Genomic DNA, 19298 nt, shown 5'->3' on the forward strand with positions numbered 1-19298 from the left:
AATTTGAGAGTCTTGAATTTATTTGGTGTCNTCCAAATGTCCCAAATTGTGTTTCGAAAATTTTCCCTGAAAATAATGCAAATAATTAGCTCAGAAAATTCAAATTAATTAAAATTAGAATTTCCGGTCAAATTAAGCACAATTAGTAAAAACGGGAAAATACTGGACAATTAAGCACAATTCCCTGATTAATTCTAGCACAATAAACTAAGTGAAGTCGAGAAAATAACGACTCATCAGAGTTCGCAGCAAACATTCCTCGGAATGCCACCGTCGACCATTCGTTCAACACCGGTAGCGTAGCTATCGTCGGAGTCACCGCCACCGTTGGAAGCGCTTCCGCGAGTTGATTGGCGGAAAGAAGTTGCTGGTGGTGGTGCCGTTGTGCTGTTGGTGGAGAGGAAAAAAAATAGTGAAGAGGTGTAGGGAGCTCTTGGGTGGTGGAGGAAGCAACAACTACAAATATTGAAATTAGAGGTTCTAGTGGATTGATAAAAAAAGCAGAGTGAGGTAAACTAGTTAGTGTTAGTGTTGTTTAACCCCCACTAAACCCAGAACTAGGAAAATGAGGTTTTTCATGTTAGTGAGTCTCACACAGACATACACACAAACACTTGGAGAGCACCGATATCCTAAAAAAGAAGAACTAATTGATCCATCACCACTATGCTACCAATCAAACAGTGACCAAACACTATCTCAAATCCAAATCGTTCGTCTTCTCCATTGTCAACCCTTGCTCTTCTTCCCTCGCTGCATGTGCTCCTATCGCAACATCACCTTCTCCATCAACACCCTCAACTTTAAATTCATATAAGATCACGAAAAAAGACGTGGTGTCCTCCTTCAAGACGTGGTTCGCGACGCGGAAGGTCCAGCTAGACCCCCTCGTCAACCGCATCTACCAATCCTCACCGCCTCTGTCGACCGCACTGTCCACGCTCTCCCTCTCGCTTTCTGAGTGCTTCGTCCTCCGCGTCCTCCGTTACACCGCCACTCACCACGACATCTTCTCCTGCCTCAAGTTCTTCGACTGGGTCGACCGCCAACCAAACTTCCACCACACGCGCACCACCTTTGTTGCCATCTTTAACATCCTCGTACGCGCCGACCACAAACCCATTGTCCTCGAATTCCTCGATGGCTTCCCCGCGACGTCTTCCTCCACAACGTCCGTTTCCACGACATCCTTGTCGTGGGCTATGCTAATACCAGGAAGCCTCAAAACGCGCTCCATGTGTACGCCCAAATGCGCTTCATCGGCTTGGACCTCAGACCTCTAATTTCAATTGAAGAGGGAGCCAGACGCAGAGAGATAAAATAATAACTCTTGAGCGGTGTGATCTTCGTTCACTTCTTAAACCGACGTTAACATCCGTGTGAACGGATATCAACGTTCGTTTGTCCACTTAATATTCGTATTGGCTGAAGGGTAAAAAAGACATGGGGAGGTGGATGGAGCAGCACGTGGAGGTGCAGGGAGTAACATCCTTTAAATTATTGGACAATTCTTCACGTGGACAACAAGCAATTTAAGGGCTGGATTTAATTTAAGAGCTACGGTCTAGCACAAAAAGGAGCACACGGACATAACTCCTGCAACCTTCACACGCCCACCAACATCACGGCAAATAAATAAACAATTTCTGAACTTTTAAAATGATAGTGTTGATGCCAGCGTGTAAGGGCTGGATGCTTTTCATTATTTTATGAAGTCAGCTGCCACCTAGGACTATATTCAATTTATAAGAAAGGCATGGACTGTTGCAGCTGGCTTAATCCATTTAAAAGAGAAAAATGGGCCCATGGGGCTATTAATTTGGAGAGACGGCCCATGTGCACAGAGAAAGAAGCCAACTTGAGTAGCCACATGGGAGATGAAAAAAAAAAGTTGCTGTAAAGATGCACAAGCAAGAGAGGACGGACTGGGCCCATGGGTGGTGCATTTTAATTAGGTTTGGGGATTGCTGTAAAGATGCTGTTAGCCGCCACTTGTTTTGACTTGAGGGCTGCAACAACGTTTATGTAAAGCATTTTCTTTCTTGAGAAAAAGTGGGTCCGTGATGGATTATGGATGAAATGAAGAAATGGCATTTTAATTTGGAAAGTGCTTTCATGATGCACGGTGAATGCAAAGCATGATGCAGGTCTTGGGTTCTTAAATGTTATCTTGTTTTTATGAATTGAAAAGTTTTTAGGTGATGGGATGGGACGTTGGTAGCCATAGGGTAGCTAGTTTTTTTTTTCTTTTCTTTTATTTAGTTGATAAATATTTGATGGAAAGTGGTAGGTGTACGGTGCCATGATGCAGAGGATGTGTCTACTTTGTTTACAAGAATTTCTTTTTCATTCCCCTTTTGAAAAATCACGTTGAAGCAAGACTTTATTCAATTCATAATTGCATTTAATAGTTGTTATGATTGGGTATTGATGTCTTTCCATTGCTGCATGGTGCATTTATACTTTTATTAGGTGAAGTTTTCTTTTCTTTTTAGTTTTATTGAATGAAAAAAAAGGGGCATAATACGTTATGGGTGATTGATTGGAAGAAGCATTATTTTTCTTTTAAAAACAAAGCTAATTTCATTTGTTGCTTCAACTCCGGGCATTCATCCTTAATCCCTTTCTTCTTCATGCCATCTGCATAAAAACAAATCGATGTATATTAAAGTAATATATACAAATGGAATTTGATAAAACATTGAGGACACATCTGAATTTTTACTAGAAATCCTTCCAAATCTCTTCCCTTCAGCGGGTGATCGAAAACTTCTCCATCCCGCAAATTCGTCTTCGCATTTCTTTGCTTTTCCTCTCAAACGAACACGCAATAAATGTTGAATAGTGTTTACCTTTATAATGTTAGCTTAGGTTAGTGGGTTGGTCAGTAATAAAATTATAGTGTTTCCTTGAGATTCTTGCACTTTAATTGCCAAACTACTGCTCTGATTTGGCTCAGTATTTAATCTATTGTGTGCCTGCCATTAGGTATACGCTTAGTTACCTAATCGGTGTTTAATCTTCGCTTAGTTGATTAGACTGTATGGTGGATGACTGATTGGATTTGAGCACCGCATTCGCTTAGTTTGCAATTTTGAAGACCGAATTAGCCTTCGCTTAGTTGGGTAATTCGTGTTGGGTTTGGATTAGAGTAGTGTGTACATGTCATTAATCTAGGATTGGAAGCATGGTAATTGAGTTAATGACCGACCGTTTTTTATTCTATATTTGATTCCGTTTTTATGTTTCTGTCTGCATTTCAGTTTTACATTTCTGTTTGCATCCGTCTTTTGATTTTATTCATCTGCATTCACACACCTTTCAACAACCCCCCCAACCTTCGTGTTTGACTTGATTCTTCAACCGCAAAATTGGTCCTTGAGAGACGACCTAGGAGTTATTCCTAGCTATACTGCATTTCTAAATTGCACATTAAATTTTGCATGGGGTGCGACCTCCATCAGCCTCCCCCTCGAATTGGATTTTAGATGCAGGCACTAACACTTGAGCCTAGGGGTCTCTAACTTCATCAATCATTACCCGCGCGTGAGTGGGCAATAAAGGAGCACCATGAAGGGTCTAGCTTCCTGCAATCTGTCGTCCCATGACCACTACGCACGAAGGATCCTTATCAACCAAAAACTCATACTGACAAATGTAATCAATACAATATGCAGTAGAGAATAAGCTTCTGGTGCTCACACGAGGTGCAGTAGGATCATCTGTGGGGATGTCCTCCTACTGTTGCTGTTGTTGTTGTTGTCGTTGTTGTTGTTGTTGTTGTTGTTGGGAGATCATCGCAAGTTTTTCTTCAAGCATTCTTAAGCATTCACTCATGTGCTCCTCTATCTCGACTTGCATTTGTTGCCTTAGGCTACTAAGCACATCCTTACTTATGGCCTCTGTGGTTCTTGGTTTATGGCCAAAGTAATCCCTCAATCCAGTAGCTCCTCCAATAACATACACACACATGACCTATGGCTACTACTAGGAGGTCCTCCCTACCTTGTGCCACAAATGTGCCCTGAGTTTGTTGCTAAACCAACTCATCTGCATATCAAAATGAAGTTAGACACATAAAAAAGTTTGTTACATATTTTTTTATGACCTATGGTAATTAGTGATGGGTGTCGCACCCCATGCAAAATTTAATGTTCATAAAGAATGCAGTATAGACTAGGAAGTGACTCCTAGGTCGTCTCTCAAGGACCAAATGTGGTTCGAGAATCAGGTCAAACATGAAGTGGGGGTGGGGGGTTGTGAAAGGTTTTGTGAATGCAAATGAACTTAATCAAAACACGAAATGTAAAAACGGAATGTGAAAACAGTTGGTCATTAACTCAATTACTATGCTTCCAATCACAGATTAACGACAAGTACACACTACTTTAATTCAAATCCGACACGGATCACCCAACTAAGCGAAGGTTGATTCGGTCTTCAGAATTGCAAACTAAGCGAATGCAATGCACAAATCTAATCAATCATGCACCATACAGTCTAATCAACTAAGCGAAGATTAAACACCAATTAAGCAACTAAGCGTATACCTAATCGCAAGCACACAATAGATTAAATATTGAGCTAAATCAGAGTAGTAGTCTGGCAATTAAAGTACAAGAATCTCATGGAAACAAAGTAATTTTATTAACGACCAACCCAACTAACCTAAGCTAACATGACAATTAAATTAACACTACCAAAAATACTAGACAACATTAAAGTAATAGACGATGCTAAACCTAACACTGCAATTGACAAATATTCAAACATAATTAAAGCTAAACATTTAAAGCAATTCATCATGATAATAATGCAAATAAAAGACACTAAAAAATAAAGGAACTAAAGTGCTTCTCCGCATGACACCTCACGTTCAAAGCAAAGAAATTGAACTTTTCAAATGGAAATAAAATGCCCCAGGCAGGCCGTAACACACGCTACACATTTCTCCAATTAAAATTCCCAAAAGTGAAGCTAGGATGCTCCAGCCGAGACCCACTTGTTGAAACTTGAATGTAAATTCTTCTCTCCACCTAACAACCGTACCCCATTACCTAATCCCATCTAATATACTTTCATTCTTCAAAGTCAAATGAACCAAGAAACATCCCATCACCAAACCTCACAACCATGAACCGTGTGGTTCTCTTTCTTTTCAACTAAAAGTGACGTTCCATCACATTATCAAATGCACAAAGTAGAGTTGCTTCTACCAAGGGAATCGTGCCCCTCTATTTCAGGCGTAGCATCCTATCCAAATGCTATTCAATGTCAAATACCTGTAATAAAATCAATTGCTTTTAAAAGAAATCAAACTAAAAGCTGAATGAATTTAACCCTTTTGCACCACTGCACCGTAAACCTATGGATGTGACAACACACATTGCTTTCTAAGAAAATGAAATGAAAAGCCAAATAGTAAAAGGGTAATGAAGCCTCCTGACGCAACTTACTTCTCCCAAAGCTAATGAAAAATAAATAAAGATGGAACAGTGCACCGTGAGTTCAAATCTCTGCAGCAACTTTGCACAATAAATATAAAGAAAAATGCTTCTTATCCATTCAACCAAAATCCAAAATTGCAAATAAATAATCCATGGAAAACGTTCCAAGCCAAAAACAATAGCAGCAACTCCTCAAAATGCCGAGAGAGTGAGACTTGATAACGGTCTAAAAATCATTATTTTCATACTTAAATTTGATAGTAAAACATACCCTTTGAGGCCTAGAATAAGCTATAAATCAAGTAAAACACTTAAGTTGAGTCTCTTGAGAGTCAAAAGTTGGTTTTAGAGATATTATGCTTGTTTTGCATTGCTTTGCAGGGTTTTTGGATGAATTAAAGATGGAAGTAAAGTAAGGTGGACTTAGACCCATGAAAGAAGGAGAAAAATGATGAAAAGAAAGGTCAAACAAGCCGTTGAACGCCAGAATGGACCGCTGAGCGCTCAGAGCGATTAAAGGCAAACCGCTCAGCGGAAAAACTAATTGCTGAGCGGTCAGAGCGGCTAGAGGCAAACCGCTGAGCGGTCAAATTAGGCGCCTGGGCGGTTGTCAGTTTTTATATTATGGATTTTGTAATCTTTCTATTATCTTTTTGGCTTATAAATAGCCCCAGTCCAAATCGAAACATAATCTTTTGGCAGAGGAAGACGACACAACACTCTTTTCACCCCTTGGAGGAGGATTTTGGATGTGAGAGCTCCAACCTACTAAATCTAGGGTTTATCTTTTCATTCTTTCCATTCAAATCATCTAGTTTCACCATGATTATGGTGAACTAAACCCTTTGTTGTTGGGGAACAATGTAATCTTTTGAAACTCTCATATATTCAAATTCTTATTTATTTCATATGCTTGTCATATACTTATTTTTCAATTGTTGGGTTCTCATCTGCGCTCAATGCTTTTATTGTTTAACTCATTCAGTAAATGATGTTTGTCTTTATCGATATGGGGACGTACGATAATGTCATGAACTGGTGGGAAATTCCTTGATTATGCCAATATCGCCTAGGGATAGGGATAGGACAGTCAATTGCATTTGCTTCAGAACGCATTGCATTATTAGTTATTAGGGGAGGCTAGGGATAGCAAGCCGGTAATTAGTAATAGGCTCTTTTCACCAAGGAATTGGGCTAAGGGTAATTAAGAAAGTTTGCATGGCAATTAGATAAACAAGTGAATTAAATAAGAAGATTAGATATATGAGAATGGATAAGATGAAATTGTAAACCTCAACAACACCATTCATCCATAGTTTTTCCTCAACCATTGATTCACTGCATTTGCATGTTTAATTCTATTCTTTGCATATAACCACCAAATTTATTCTTTTCTCAAGTCTTAACGAGATTTGTTTACATGAAAGTTAAGGCCTAAGAGTCCTTTGGAAAACGATACTCAGACTTACCCGTTTATATTACTTGATAACGATCTGGTACACTTGCCAGGGACTTAACAAGACTACAAAAGTGACGGTTGAGACCTAGGAATCTCCCTAGGGTTATGTGTCCTCCCATGTGAGGGTGGGGTCCACCCTAAAAAATAAAACCCTAGGGTGCCAAGTGTCCTACAATTTTGGGCCCTCATATTTTTGCCAACAATGGCCCAAAGTCCTAAACTATGACCCAATGCCCTTCTAAAACGAAATTGAGCTACACTATTGACGTGGCCACCCTCTTGAAGTCCCAGGATGTGCTTCCAACACTATTGCTGAGTTTCTCTGGTCATTGAACAAACCGTTCGGTATAGTCTCCACAGACCGTTCGGTTCAACACTGCTCTGTAGGTTGGTTCGCTGGTGTGCAATGCAATCTTTACCAGACCGTTCGGTCTGTGGTGCTCAGCCATTCAGTGTAGATTCTCGGCTTGCTATGGGCTTCCAAGACCTTTCGGTCTTAGTCATCAACTGGACGTTCGGTTTGAAATGTTAGGCCATTAAGTGTAAGCCCAAAGGCTACTGAGAACGTTTGGTCAGGACTTCAGTAAACTGTTCGGTCAAGCCTTCAGTAAACCGTTTGGTTCATGCATTGCTAGGTCTAGCACACCTTGCCAACTGTTGTGTTTAGACTCACACTTCCAGGACCGTTCGACCAAACTCTTGGAAGGCTGTTCGGTCATGCAGTTGTGCTAAGGTCGTCCGGTTCAGTAAGGGCTCAGAACAAGTTATCGGCGCAACATCAAGACCTCTCGGTCAAAGACTTCAACAAACCATTCAGTAAAGACTTCAGCAGACCGTTCGGTCATCTTCAGCAGACTGTTCGGTCGCCTTCAATGGACTCTTTCTCAACCTCTCAACAGTAATTGTCCTGAACGTAATGATTGAAATAATGAAGCCCAAATAATTCAAATTAATCCAAATAAGAATTAGTCTTGAAATTCAGCCCAAATAGTGCAAATGAGATAAGAATGGAGAATTAAATACAATTCATTAACAAAATATGGTGTGGAAAGCTAAGTGTATAGTGAAGAATGGTGACTCATCAATTAGTTAAAAGTTTCCACTTACAATTTTGTAGGATATCTCTTGAGCATATTGGGATGTCATCTGGCCATTGGACTTGGTCCGTGCAGCCTTCCACAATTCATGTCTAGTTGGTGGAGGTGCTAGGTCAGGTGACTCAAGACCTAACTCCTCACACGACGTTTTCTCATCTTTTTCTCTAATAACGCATAACCACCACGTGACAGTACATGTGGTATATCATTAAGCCTCTGCCTCTGTTGGACGACTATCCTTTTCTCCTATCAAAAATTTAAAATTATTAAGCATAAATCACAAATTAATATCCTCTGTGACTAGAGAAAAATATTAAAAAACATAGCTGTCAGTCATCAGAAAGTCTAGATGCTCTAAACTGCACTCATTCCTCCTAAGTTATTTTATATTTTGTACAAGGAGTGTCGTTCTGTTTAGAGCCAAAGACGTATACACGTGTCACTCTCATCTTGAAGTCCCTCCATTGGACTGCAATGTGGGATAAAATCTTCTTCCTTATCCTCCCATCATTAGGAATATCCCAATTTTCTTGTTAAAAACAAAATTAATGTTAAAGCTTGTTCAACAAAATTAAGTCAATGATGGAAGTAATGCATTTTAAACATACCAAAATATCCTGGCATAGTAGGTTTTTCTCAACCTCTGGGACATCATCCCAACAGTTAGTGACAATAGGGACATGTGATTTTTCCAACACGCCCAAGTAACTCCTAAACGATGTTGCATGTGCCCCAGTAAGAGCACCTAATCGGGGATCAAACTCCACCGTCAATTTCTTGTCCCCAACTCGATGGGATGTGACATCAGGCATCCGAGTCACAAATCTACCACCTCCTCCCTCGGACCTGATCCAGAGCTCATCATACCTGTTTACAAAGTGTTAGTAAATTTGATACATCAAGGTTTGATGTAGGCTTGAAGATCCGTGAGTGAGGTGCCGGGCATAAGAGTTTCCAGCAGTGCAACTTAATGGAACAGTACGAGTGGTCTGTAGTGTAGATTCAGAAACAGAATCCAGATCTGGAATGGAGTATTTGGTATGGCAGCGGATGAAGGTGTTTGGCCATTGTGGATTGGAATGAAGGCTAGCTTGAAGAGGTGTTTACAACTCAGAAGGCTTCCACAAGAGGAAGAAAGTTGCAATGGAGAGGCAAGCAATGAGGTGACTCTCGGACTTGNTTACAACTCAGAAGGCTTCCACAAGAGGAAGAAAGTTGCAATGGAGAGGCAAGCAATGAGGTGACTCTCGGACTTGAGAAAGTAGCTATGCATTTCAGCAGAGTTTCTCTAATATCACCCAAAAGTGAATACATGGTGAAGCCAAGGTGAGTTTTATAGACTCCTCATCCTTTGGCCGGTGATGAAAACGTGTTCATCCAAGATGGATCACGTTCCATATTTCTAAAACATGTGCTAAATGTGCTAGCTTCTAGAAACTAAATGGAGTACACGTTTATTTCTATTTCTAATATAAGAAAGTTCCCGGTGCACCCCCTATCAAGCTAACCTCACCCCTGCATGTGTATAAAATTTTCCATCCAAAGATAGAAAAAAGTAATGGACCTTTTGGTGAGTACTCTTGTTGTATTTTCTTGATCATTCCTCGAGTGATAGGACCTTGATGTATCACCATGTCATCCCTTCGTGTATCATCTCCTCCCGCTTGAGAAGGATTTGACCTCAAATCCATAGGAACATCTACTGCATCAGAATCATAACCTATAAAAGGTTTAAGGTCAGAGACTTTAAAGGTAGAATGAACTCCATAGGATGGCGGAAGATCTATCTGATAAGCATTGTTATTTATCCGCCGTATCACTCTAAAAGGTCCATCTCCTTGAGGATTGAGTTTGGATTTTCTTAGTTGAGGAAACCTTTCCTTTCTAAGATGTATCCAAACTAGATCACCTTCATTGAAGATCATCTCTTTTTTCCCTTTATTATGCATTTTGGCATATTTCTCATTTTGTTGTTGAATTTGATCACAAACCCTTTCATGTAATTCTTTGATAAACTTAGATTTAGATACCCCTTCTTGATGAACAAAGTAAAAAGAAGTTGGAAGAGGTATTAAATCCATAGGTGTCAAAGGGTTGAAACCATAGACAACTTCAAAAGGAGAAATTTTAGTAGTTCCATGAACTACTCTATTGTAGGCAAACTCTACATGAGGAAGGTACTCATCCCAAGATTTGTGATTTCCCTTTAGAACTACCCTTAATAATGTGGAGAGAAATCTATTTACCACTTCAGTTTGACCATCTGTTTGAGGATGGCAAGTAGTAGAAAAAGATAACTTAATCCCTGATCGAAACCATAAGGTTCTCCAAAAGTGACTAAGAAATTTTGTGTCTCTATCCGAAATGATGACTTTGGGTAGACCATGAAGTTTCACCACATCTCTAAAGAATAGCTTTGCAATGTTGCTTGCATCATCTATTTTGTGGCAAGGTATAAAATGAGCCATTTTGCTAAATCTGTTCACTACCACAAATATAGAATCAAAACCCCTAGCAGTCTTGGGAAGTCCTAATACAAAATCCATACTAATTTCTTCCCAAGGGGTTGCGCAACATGCAAAGGAGTGTAAAGTCCATGAGGCATTGATTTAGACTTTGATTCCAAACAAGTAATACACTTAAAACAATGCCTTTGAACATCCCTTCTCATGTGAGGCCAAAAGAATTTTTCCTTTAACATGCCAAGAGTTTTTTCTACCCCAAAATGTCCCATTAATCCTCCCTCATGTGTCTCCTTGACAAGGAGTTTCCTATGTGATCCTTGAGGAATACAAATTTTTCCCTCTTTAAAAACATACCCCTCTCTCACATAAAAATCTCCTTGAGACTTGTTGAGACATTCCTCATACAGATGAGAAAACTCAGGATCTTGTGAATACAACTCAGTGATGTTATCAAACCCAAGAATTTGAGCTCTTAATGTTGCTAAAAGATTAATTTTTCTTGATAAAGCATCCGCCACCACATTGGATTTTCCTTTCTTGTATTTGATAACATAAGAGAATTGCTCAATGAATTCTAACCACTTAGCATGCCTCTTTTGCAACTTGTGTTGACTCTTCAAATATTTGAGTGATTCATGATCACTATGAATGATAAATTCCTTGGAAACAAGGTAATGTTCCCAAGTTTGAAGAGCCCGCACAAGAGCATAAAGTTCCTTATCATAGGTGGGATAGTTACAAGAAGCCCCATGAAGTTTTTCACTAAAGTAGGCAATGTGATGGCCTTCTTGTAATAATACCGCACCTATTCCATGTCCTGAAGCATCACATTCTAACTCAAAAGTTTTTGAAAAGTTGGGGAGAGCTAGAATGGGTGCTTGAGTGAGCTTTTCTTTGAGTAGCTCAAAAGCCTTTTGTTGCTTGTCTCCCCAAATGAATGTAACATCCTTTTTCACCAACTCATTGAGAGGTGAAGCTAGACTAGAGAAGTTAGGCACAAATCTTCAATAAAAACTTGCCAAGCCATGAAAACTCCTAACTTCTCCTACATTCTTTGGAGGAGGCCAATCTTGAATAGCCCTTATTTTCTCAGGGTCAACATGAACCCCTTTTTTATTGACCACAAAGCCTAGGAAAATGACACTATCAACAAAAAGGTGCATTTGTCAAGATTTGCAAACAATTTGTTGGTTCTAAGAATTGTTAAAACAACTCTCAATTGTTTTTCATGATTGTGCAAATCTTGACTATAGACCAAAATATCATCAAAATAAACAACTACAAACTTCCCAATGCAATCCCTTAGAACATGATTCATAAGTCTCATGAATGTACTTGGAGCATTTGTAAGACAAAAAGGCATCACTAGCCACTCATACAATCCAAACTTAGTCTTAAAAGCAGTTTTCCATTCATCTCCTTCTTTAATTCGAATTTGATGATAGCCACTTTTAAGATCTATTTTTGAGAAAATTTGAGCTCCATGTAATTCATCCAACATATCATCAAGCCTAGGGATGGGATGTTTGTACTTTATTGTGATGTTGTTGATAGCCCTACAATCACAACACATGCGCCACTTTCCATTCTTCTTTGGTACCAACAATACAGGTACAACACATGGACTTAAACTCTTTTGAACCAAGCCCTTATCTAGCAATTCTTGAACTTGTGACTCAATCTCTTTTGTTTCTTGGGGATCAGTCCTATAGGCAAGCCTATTAGGAAGAGTTGCCCTTGGAATGAAATCAATTTGATGTTCTATCCCTCTTATAGGTGGAAGCCCAATTGGAATTTCTTTGGGAAATAGATCATCAAATTCCTTCAAAAGTTTTTATATTGGAAGAGATAAGTAGGAGTCTTAGAATCACTAGATGTGCATGTGAGTGTTCCTTGACAGAGAAGGAGGTATGAAGGTTGCTCAACTTGAAGTGTATTGATTAAAGTCTTTTTGTTTAAGAGGACTTCATGTTGAGTAACCTTGGAAGGAACACTAGACTCACAACCCTCTTTCTTTCTTTTTTGATCCCTTTTTTCTCTTTTGTTCCTTTTCTTGAACCCTTGTGGACTTCATTTGTGCTTGATCCTGAGCCACCTGGGCAGGAGTCAAAGGATGAAGCACAAATTTCTTATCCTTTGTATGCACTGTGATGGTATTGGTTAGACCATGGTGTATAGTATTATGATCAAATTGCCATGGTCTCCCCAATAATACATGACAAGCTTCCATGGGAACTACATCAGAAAAAACTTCATCTTTGAAGTTTCCTATGGAAAATGCCAACTTTACTTGATTCTTGACTGTTATATCCCCATCTTCATTTAGCCAATGAAGTTTGTAAGGTTTTGGATGGGGTATCACATCAAGTTTCAATTTTTCAACCAATCTTGTACTAGAAAAATTGCAACAAGAACCACTATCAACAATGAGAGAACAATGATTTTCTTGAATTTTGCATCTTGTATGAAAGATGTTCTCTCTTTGGGATAGATGTTCAAGACTTGGTTGACTACTAAGCACCCTTCTCACCATGAGAAGTTGTCCATCATCCGCATACACTTCCTCTTCTTTTTCTGTCTCGCCCTCACTTTCACTAGTAGGGGTGTCACTTTCACTACTATAAATGTCCTTTCCTCTTAAAATGATGTTTCTTTTAGTAGGACATTGAGTAGCTACATGACCCCTTCTTAGGCACTTGAAACATTTGATTTCACTTGTTCTAGGGTGTGAAAAGGATTCATGCTTGGGTTTCTCAATAATTTTGGCTAGAGGTTTAAATGGCTCTTTTTCTTTAAAACTTCTCCTTTTAAAAGGTTGAACTTGAGCTCTCTTGTGAGAGGATTTTCTCAAATTTTGTTNTTCTACCTTGATACACATTTGGACAAGACTATCCAAATCTATATAAGGTAAAAGTTCAACCTTATCTCTAATTTCATAATTGAGCCCACTCAAAAATCTAGCCATTGTGGGTTCATCTGTTTCTTCTATCCTTGCGCTTATCATATACAACTCCATCTTTTGTCTATATTGTTCTACAGATATAGAATTTTGTTGGAGTCTTCGGAGCTTGTCCATAAGCTCCCTATGGTAGTAAGAAGGAATGTGTCTCCTTCTAAGGGCAGTGATCAAGTCATTCCAATATCTTATTGGAGGGTTTTGGTGACGCCTTCTTTCTTCTACTATGGCAGTCCACCAATACATGGCATACCCTTGAAAGCTAAGGGTAGCTAGAGGAACCTTTCTCTCTTCACTTAGTTGGTGGAAAGAAAAGAGTTGTTCCACCTTCATTTCCCAATCTAGAAAGGCCTCAACATCATCTTTTCCATGAAAATGAGGCAAGTTTACATTGACTTCTCTAGGAGGAGGAGGTTCTTGAGTTTCCCTCCTATGTCTTCTAAAAGAATAGTCCCCATCATAGTCCCCCATTCTAAAATTCTCTACCCCATGATGAGAATCTCCACTCCTATTGCATCAGCATCATATTGCTTTGCTGGTATACTATTTTAGAAAGCTTCAGTTAAACATTTTGATACATACAAATTCACGGACCAGACCAAATATCAGCCACAACTTCAGGAATTTGCAACATTCAACAAAAATAGGATTTTTAGCATCAAAACACAGATCTGAGATGGATGTCACAATTTAAACACCTGAGCTCCTCATAGAACTGGTCATTGCTCTTAATCGGTGCAATACACGTCCATTTTACTCCAATCTCAGCTAGGTAGAACTTGGTTTCAAACCAGATTTGATGACAGAAAAATAAAAAATGAATGGACATGACCGTGACATACATGTAAGATGCTCAAATTGAAAGACTCAAAACAGCAAAGATTAACCGAATAAAAATGCAAATGACTCAAGCAACACAACTACTATCAAGAAAGATTCAAAACAGAACCTATTGCACAACAATTGATTGAACAGAATGAAAAACAGAATCAAACAACAGTCCAGGATTTTGTTGACAGAATGGAAATGAAAGAATTGACACTTATCTCACAGTTCTAGCTTGAACCTTGCTCTGAATACCACTTGATACATCAATGTTTGATGTAGGCTTGAAGATCCGTGAGTGAGGTGCCAAGCATAAGAGTTTCCAGCAGTGCAACTCAATGGAACAGTGCAGGTGGTCTGCAGTGTGGATTCAGAAACAGAATCCAGATCTAGAATGGAGTATTTGGTATGGCAGCGAATGAAGGTGTTTGGCAATGGTGGATTGGAATAAGGGCTAGCTTGAAGAGGTGTTTACAACTCAGAAGGCTTCCACAAGAGGAAGAAAGTTGCAATGGAGAGGCAAGCAATGAGGTGACTCTCGGACTTGNTTACAACTCAGAAGGCTTCCACAAGAGGAAGAAAGTTGCAATGGAGAGGCAAGCAATGAGGTGACTCTCGGACTTGAGAAAGTAGCTATGCATTTTAGCAGAGTTTCTCTAATATCATCCAAAAGTGAATACATGGTGAAGCCAAGGTGAGTTTTATAGACTCCTCATCCTTTGGTCGGTGATGAAAACGCATTCATCCAAGATGGATCACGTTCCATATTTCTAAAACATGTGCTAAATGTGCTAGCTTCTAGAAACTATATGGAGTACACGTTTATTTCTATTTCTAATATAAGAAAGTTCCCAGTGCACCCCCTATCAAGCTAACCTCACCCCTGCATGTGTATAAAGGTCTCCTTTACCTCTCTCCATGTTTTGGTAGCTTTGTAGCATCTCCTTGATCTCCAATTTTCCATCAAAGATAGCAAAAAGTACTGGACCTTTTGGTGAGTACTCTTGTTGTATTTTCTTGATCATTCCTCGAGTGATAGGACCTTGATGTATCACCATGTCATCCCTTCGTGTATCAAAATTATAGTTAGAACATACAAAATAAATAAATTGTACAAGTAATTAAAACAATTTAAAGACACATATTTCTCCACATGCCTTCATTGTGATCACATCGAGTTGCATGAATGTCATCGGGTACATCATCAACCTTATTTTGAATGGTTGTTGATGAGAAGGAGCCTGTCTCAAGTATATCTAGAGAGTCTTCATTATCAGTTGTGTGCATGGCTCTGCCTTCCAATACCACTGACCATTTATGATTCAGTTGTCAGTGGCATTGAATATTTGTATTGCTTAACTAGCCGTAATAAATGGTTCATTCATATAACTCATTTTGTTAAGATTCACCAATGGAGTCCAAGGTCTTTTGTCACCACACCAGAATTGTTGAGATTGTTGGCAACACAAACTCTATATCAAACTGGTTTTTGATCATGACAACACACTGCTTAATAACAGTACATATGTTCCAAGCTTACATGCTCAGCTGATATATCAATCTGATTCGAAAATGCTTTTGTTCAAGATGATGTGTTGATTTGCAATGTGTGTTCCATGATTGAATATGTGTTATAAGTATGGAACATGCTTGTATTGAAATGTGTGATAAAATGATTTTGATTACTTCTGCACATTTCTGAAGAAAAGCTCACAAGCACTTTTATGAACTTATATTTGTTGTGACAAAGGTCTGGTTCAGTCGATTACACTAGAAATGGATTCGACTAAGCTAAAATCTTTTTACAGATTTTGTGAACACGTGCTTGATGAGATTTTGAGATGAAAAGAATTTCAAAGTGATTTTTCATGTGACAATCGACAGTGTGGAACACCTATTCGATTGTGTTGCTGTTATTTTTGGAATTTTGTTATGCCTACTTGCTCCAACGACTATATTTTCAAAAGTTAGTTAGGATTGACTGACTGGGTCAACTGTCATGAATGTGCATTGATTTGGTTGACTGAGGAGTCTTGTATTTGTCAACACCCAATTTCGTCCGGATTAACTAAATAATAGGTTTTATTTATTTATTTTATCTTATTTTTTTGTTATTTTCTTTCCTTTTTATTTTCATTTTTAAGTTATGTTCTAATTTTTCTTTTTATATATTAGTTATTTTATTTTATTTGATTTAATCTTTTACTAAAAAAAAGAAAAAAAAAAGAGAAAATGAAAGAAAAAAAAAGAAACAAACAAACAAAAAAATCACTCTGATTTCCTGTTCGATTTTGCACGCTATCTCCTTATTTGGGTGCAAATATTTTGCTCAACCATGGACGCCATAGACACATGCCTACATTGTCTTTGGCTTATTATCAAATCTGGAAATGCCTCGTGTGGCCGTGAGAAGCAGGAAAAAGGACGTAGGGTGGTTGTATGGCAGTAGCAGGTGCCTGACGTTGGCCTGTGGGAGAAAGTATAGGGATTCAGAGGGGATCATGGAGGACGGGGGGAGGCAGAGGCAACAAAAGGACAACATTAGGCGTCAAAGAGGGAGGAGATGTTTTCATCTTCTTTAGAGAAAAAACCTGTATCAAGCGGGGAAAGGAGAGGAAAGCTCTTCATTGTCGTGAGAAGACCACCTAGGTGGAGTAAAAAAGAATTCACAGAAGGGGAAAGGGAGAGGCTAGCAAGGTAGGAAAGAGTAAGTGATACATCAGAGACGCGAGGTTGACGTTAACAAGAGTCTTCAAGAGGTGAGTAATCCCTCTCTGCACATGAGACTAATAGCCTTTTGTTGTATATTACTGTTGCATTGCTGCTCTGAATATTATCGAATATTTTCCTATTGTATATGATACTATGACTTGAATCCTTTCCTCCATTGCTGATTCCATGATATGTTCCATGATATGCTGTGTTTCTTCTTTACCTGTGTCCAAATGGGGTCAACAACCGAGCAAAAAAGCTAAAAAGCTAACCCAACCTCTTTGAGTCATTCACGACGCCCCATCACCACCCCATCTATCACCACCATATCCAAACCTTACCCTTTCGCTTGCAACCTTGTCCCTCACGTTGTTTTGACCAGCAATCGCAAATCAGATGATAAAATCATGTCTCCCAATACGCCCCATCTGCATCAATACGCACAACATCACAGAACCAATAACCAAGAACAAACAACTAGCAAATTCTCCAGGCTCCACTCACAGTTCTAGCCTACCCCGTCATCACCAAATTTTCACCATTGCGCCATCAAATGCACAGTGCAAAACAGACACACGCATAACACCATCATCCTCAACCTGCAAAAAGTTACAAAAATAAGAATCAACCACTCAACACCAATCTCCATTTTCATTCAATCCACAAAGAAGCACACACAAAGACAGAGAACAAATTTTATCTCCATTCTTCTTCATAAACCCCTACGTCGCGACCAACCAGTGTGTCACCCCATTCACTTGCACAAACAAACAGAGACCAAATCGATATCCCAACTCCATTTCCCTCACCCACCTTGTTCTTCGACACACACACGCACAACAGCATAAGCACAAAATCTAGAACTCTAAACCACTGTTAATCAACCCTATCCCCATCGGAATTCAAGTCGAAGTTGAAAGTTGAGAAAGAGAAACGACAACTGCCCGGGAAGCGAACGAAGACGGTTTTCTCTCAGGCGAGAAACGAAAAAGGAGAAGGAAGGTGGTGGTGCGGTGACGCCGGCCCTGATCCTGGTAACATCTTCCGTCACCCGCGGCGGCGAGACTGTGGAAGGCGTAAGACGTAGTGGCCGTCGGAGGGAAGCGGCGACACATGTGAGGCACACCCCCAACCATAGGTTGGTGGAGAGAGGGATGACGAATGGCCGACGGTGGCTCCGATGGGGTGTAGGATCGCCGGCGACGCCAAGGTTGGCCGGACGGGAGCGGTGGCTGTCGGATGGAGGTGGTAGCGTGCAAGCCCCAACCCTGGTTTGGTTCGACAGAGTGAGATGGAATCTGGGAGCTTGGTTTGAGTGAGTGAGAAATGAGAGAGTCTGAGAGGACCCCTAAAGGGGTTTCTCAAGCTAGGGTTGGGCCTAGGTTTTTTTTATTTTTGTTTTTACTTTTAGTTTTTCTTAGGTTTTGATTAACTTCCTGCACCCCTGTTTTCGCTCTCATCACCTCCTTTCAAGCCCATTTCGTTTTTTTTTCCTGAAAAAGGGAAAAGGATTTAAGCACCCTTGTTTTTTCATTTTTCCACCCCTTTACACTTGGGCCTTGGCCCAGTTTGGTTATTTTGTTTATTTTACTTAACTTGTTATTTAGTTTTCTTTGGTTTATTTTATCATTTAACTTTTCATTTTATTTTTATTTTTATTTAGTAATTTACTTATTTATTTTATTTTATATTTTTATTTTATTTTGTTATTTACCTATTTATTTTATTTTATCTACTTTTAAATAAATATTAAAAACAACAAAAATATTTTTAAGGGGTCCTTGTGCTAGAAAACCCTTTTCTTTTCTATAAATCAAAATTAAAAAATATGTTTTCAAGGTTTAAGCACGTGTGTGATCGCACGCATCGTCCTCGTGTTAAGACCTTTTCTCTTTTTAATAAATTATCAAAAATGTTTCAAGGGTTTAAGTACGTGTGTGATCGCACGCATCGTCCTCGTGTTGAGACCTTTTCTCTTTTTATAAAAACATATATATTTTAAGGATTCTAGCCCATGTGTGATCGCACGCATCGTCCTTGTTCTAGAAGACCTTTTCTTTTTCTTACATAAAAATTACAAAAATACCAAAACATCCTTTCTCAAACAAACAATCAACTTTTCACCCAGAACTACGTGATCCTTGATTCTCCATACAAAGTGGAGATTCGTAGGAGCAAGGCTAGTCCTTGTCAGGCTCACTTTCCCAAAAATCCAAATTTTTCAAAGAAACTTTCCAAACAATTCTCCAAACAAATTTTCCAAATGGTTTCCTAAAGAACTACGTAACCCTGATTTCTCAGTCCAACTGAGAATACGTAGGAGCAAGGTCAATCCTT

General features: G+C 39.2%; 1 pseudogene; it reads right to left on the bottom strand.

Moving 5' to 3' along the window:
* Positions 1–13895, bottom strand: part of LOC106773430 — a 16787-nt pseudogene extending 2892 nt beyond the window's left edge.
* Positions 13896–19298: the final 5403 nt, after the last annotated feature.

This window comes from Vigna radiata, chromosome 9 (assembly GCF_000741045.1).
Source record: "Vigna radiata var. radiata cultivar VC1973A chromosome 9, Vradiata_ver6, whole genome shotgun sequence".
Lineage (NCBI taxonomy): Eukaryota > Viridiplantae > Streptophyta > Magnoliopsida > Fabales > Fabaceae > Vigna > Vigna radiata.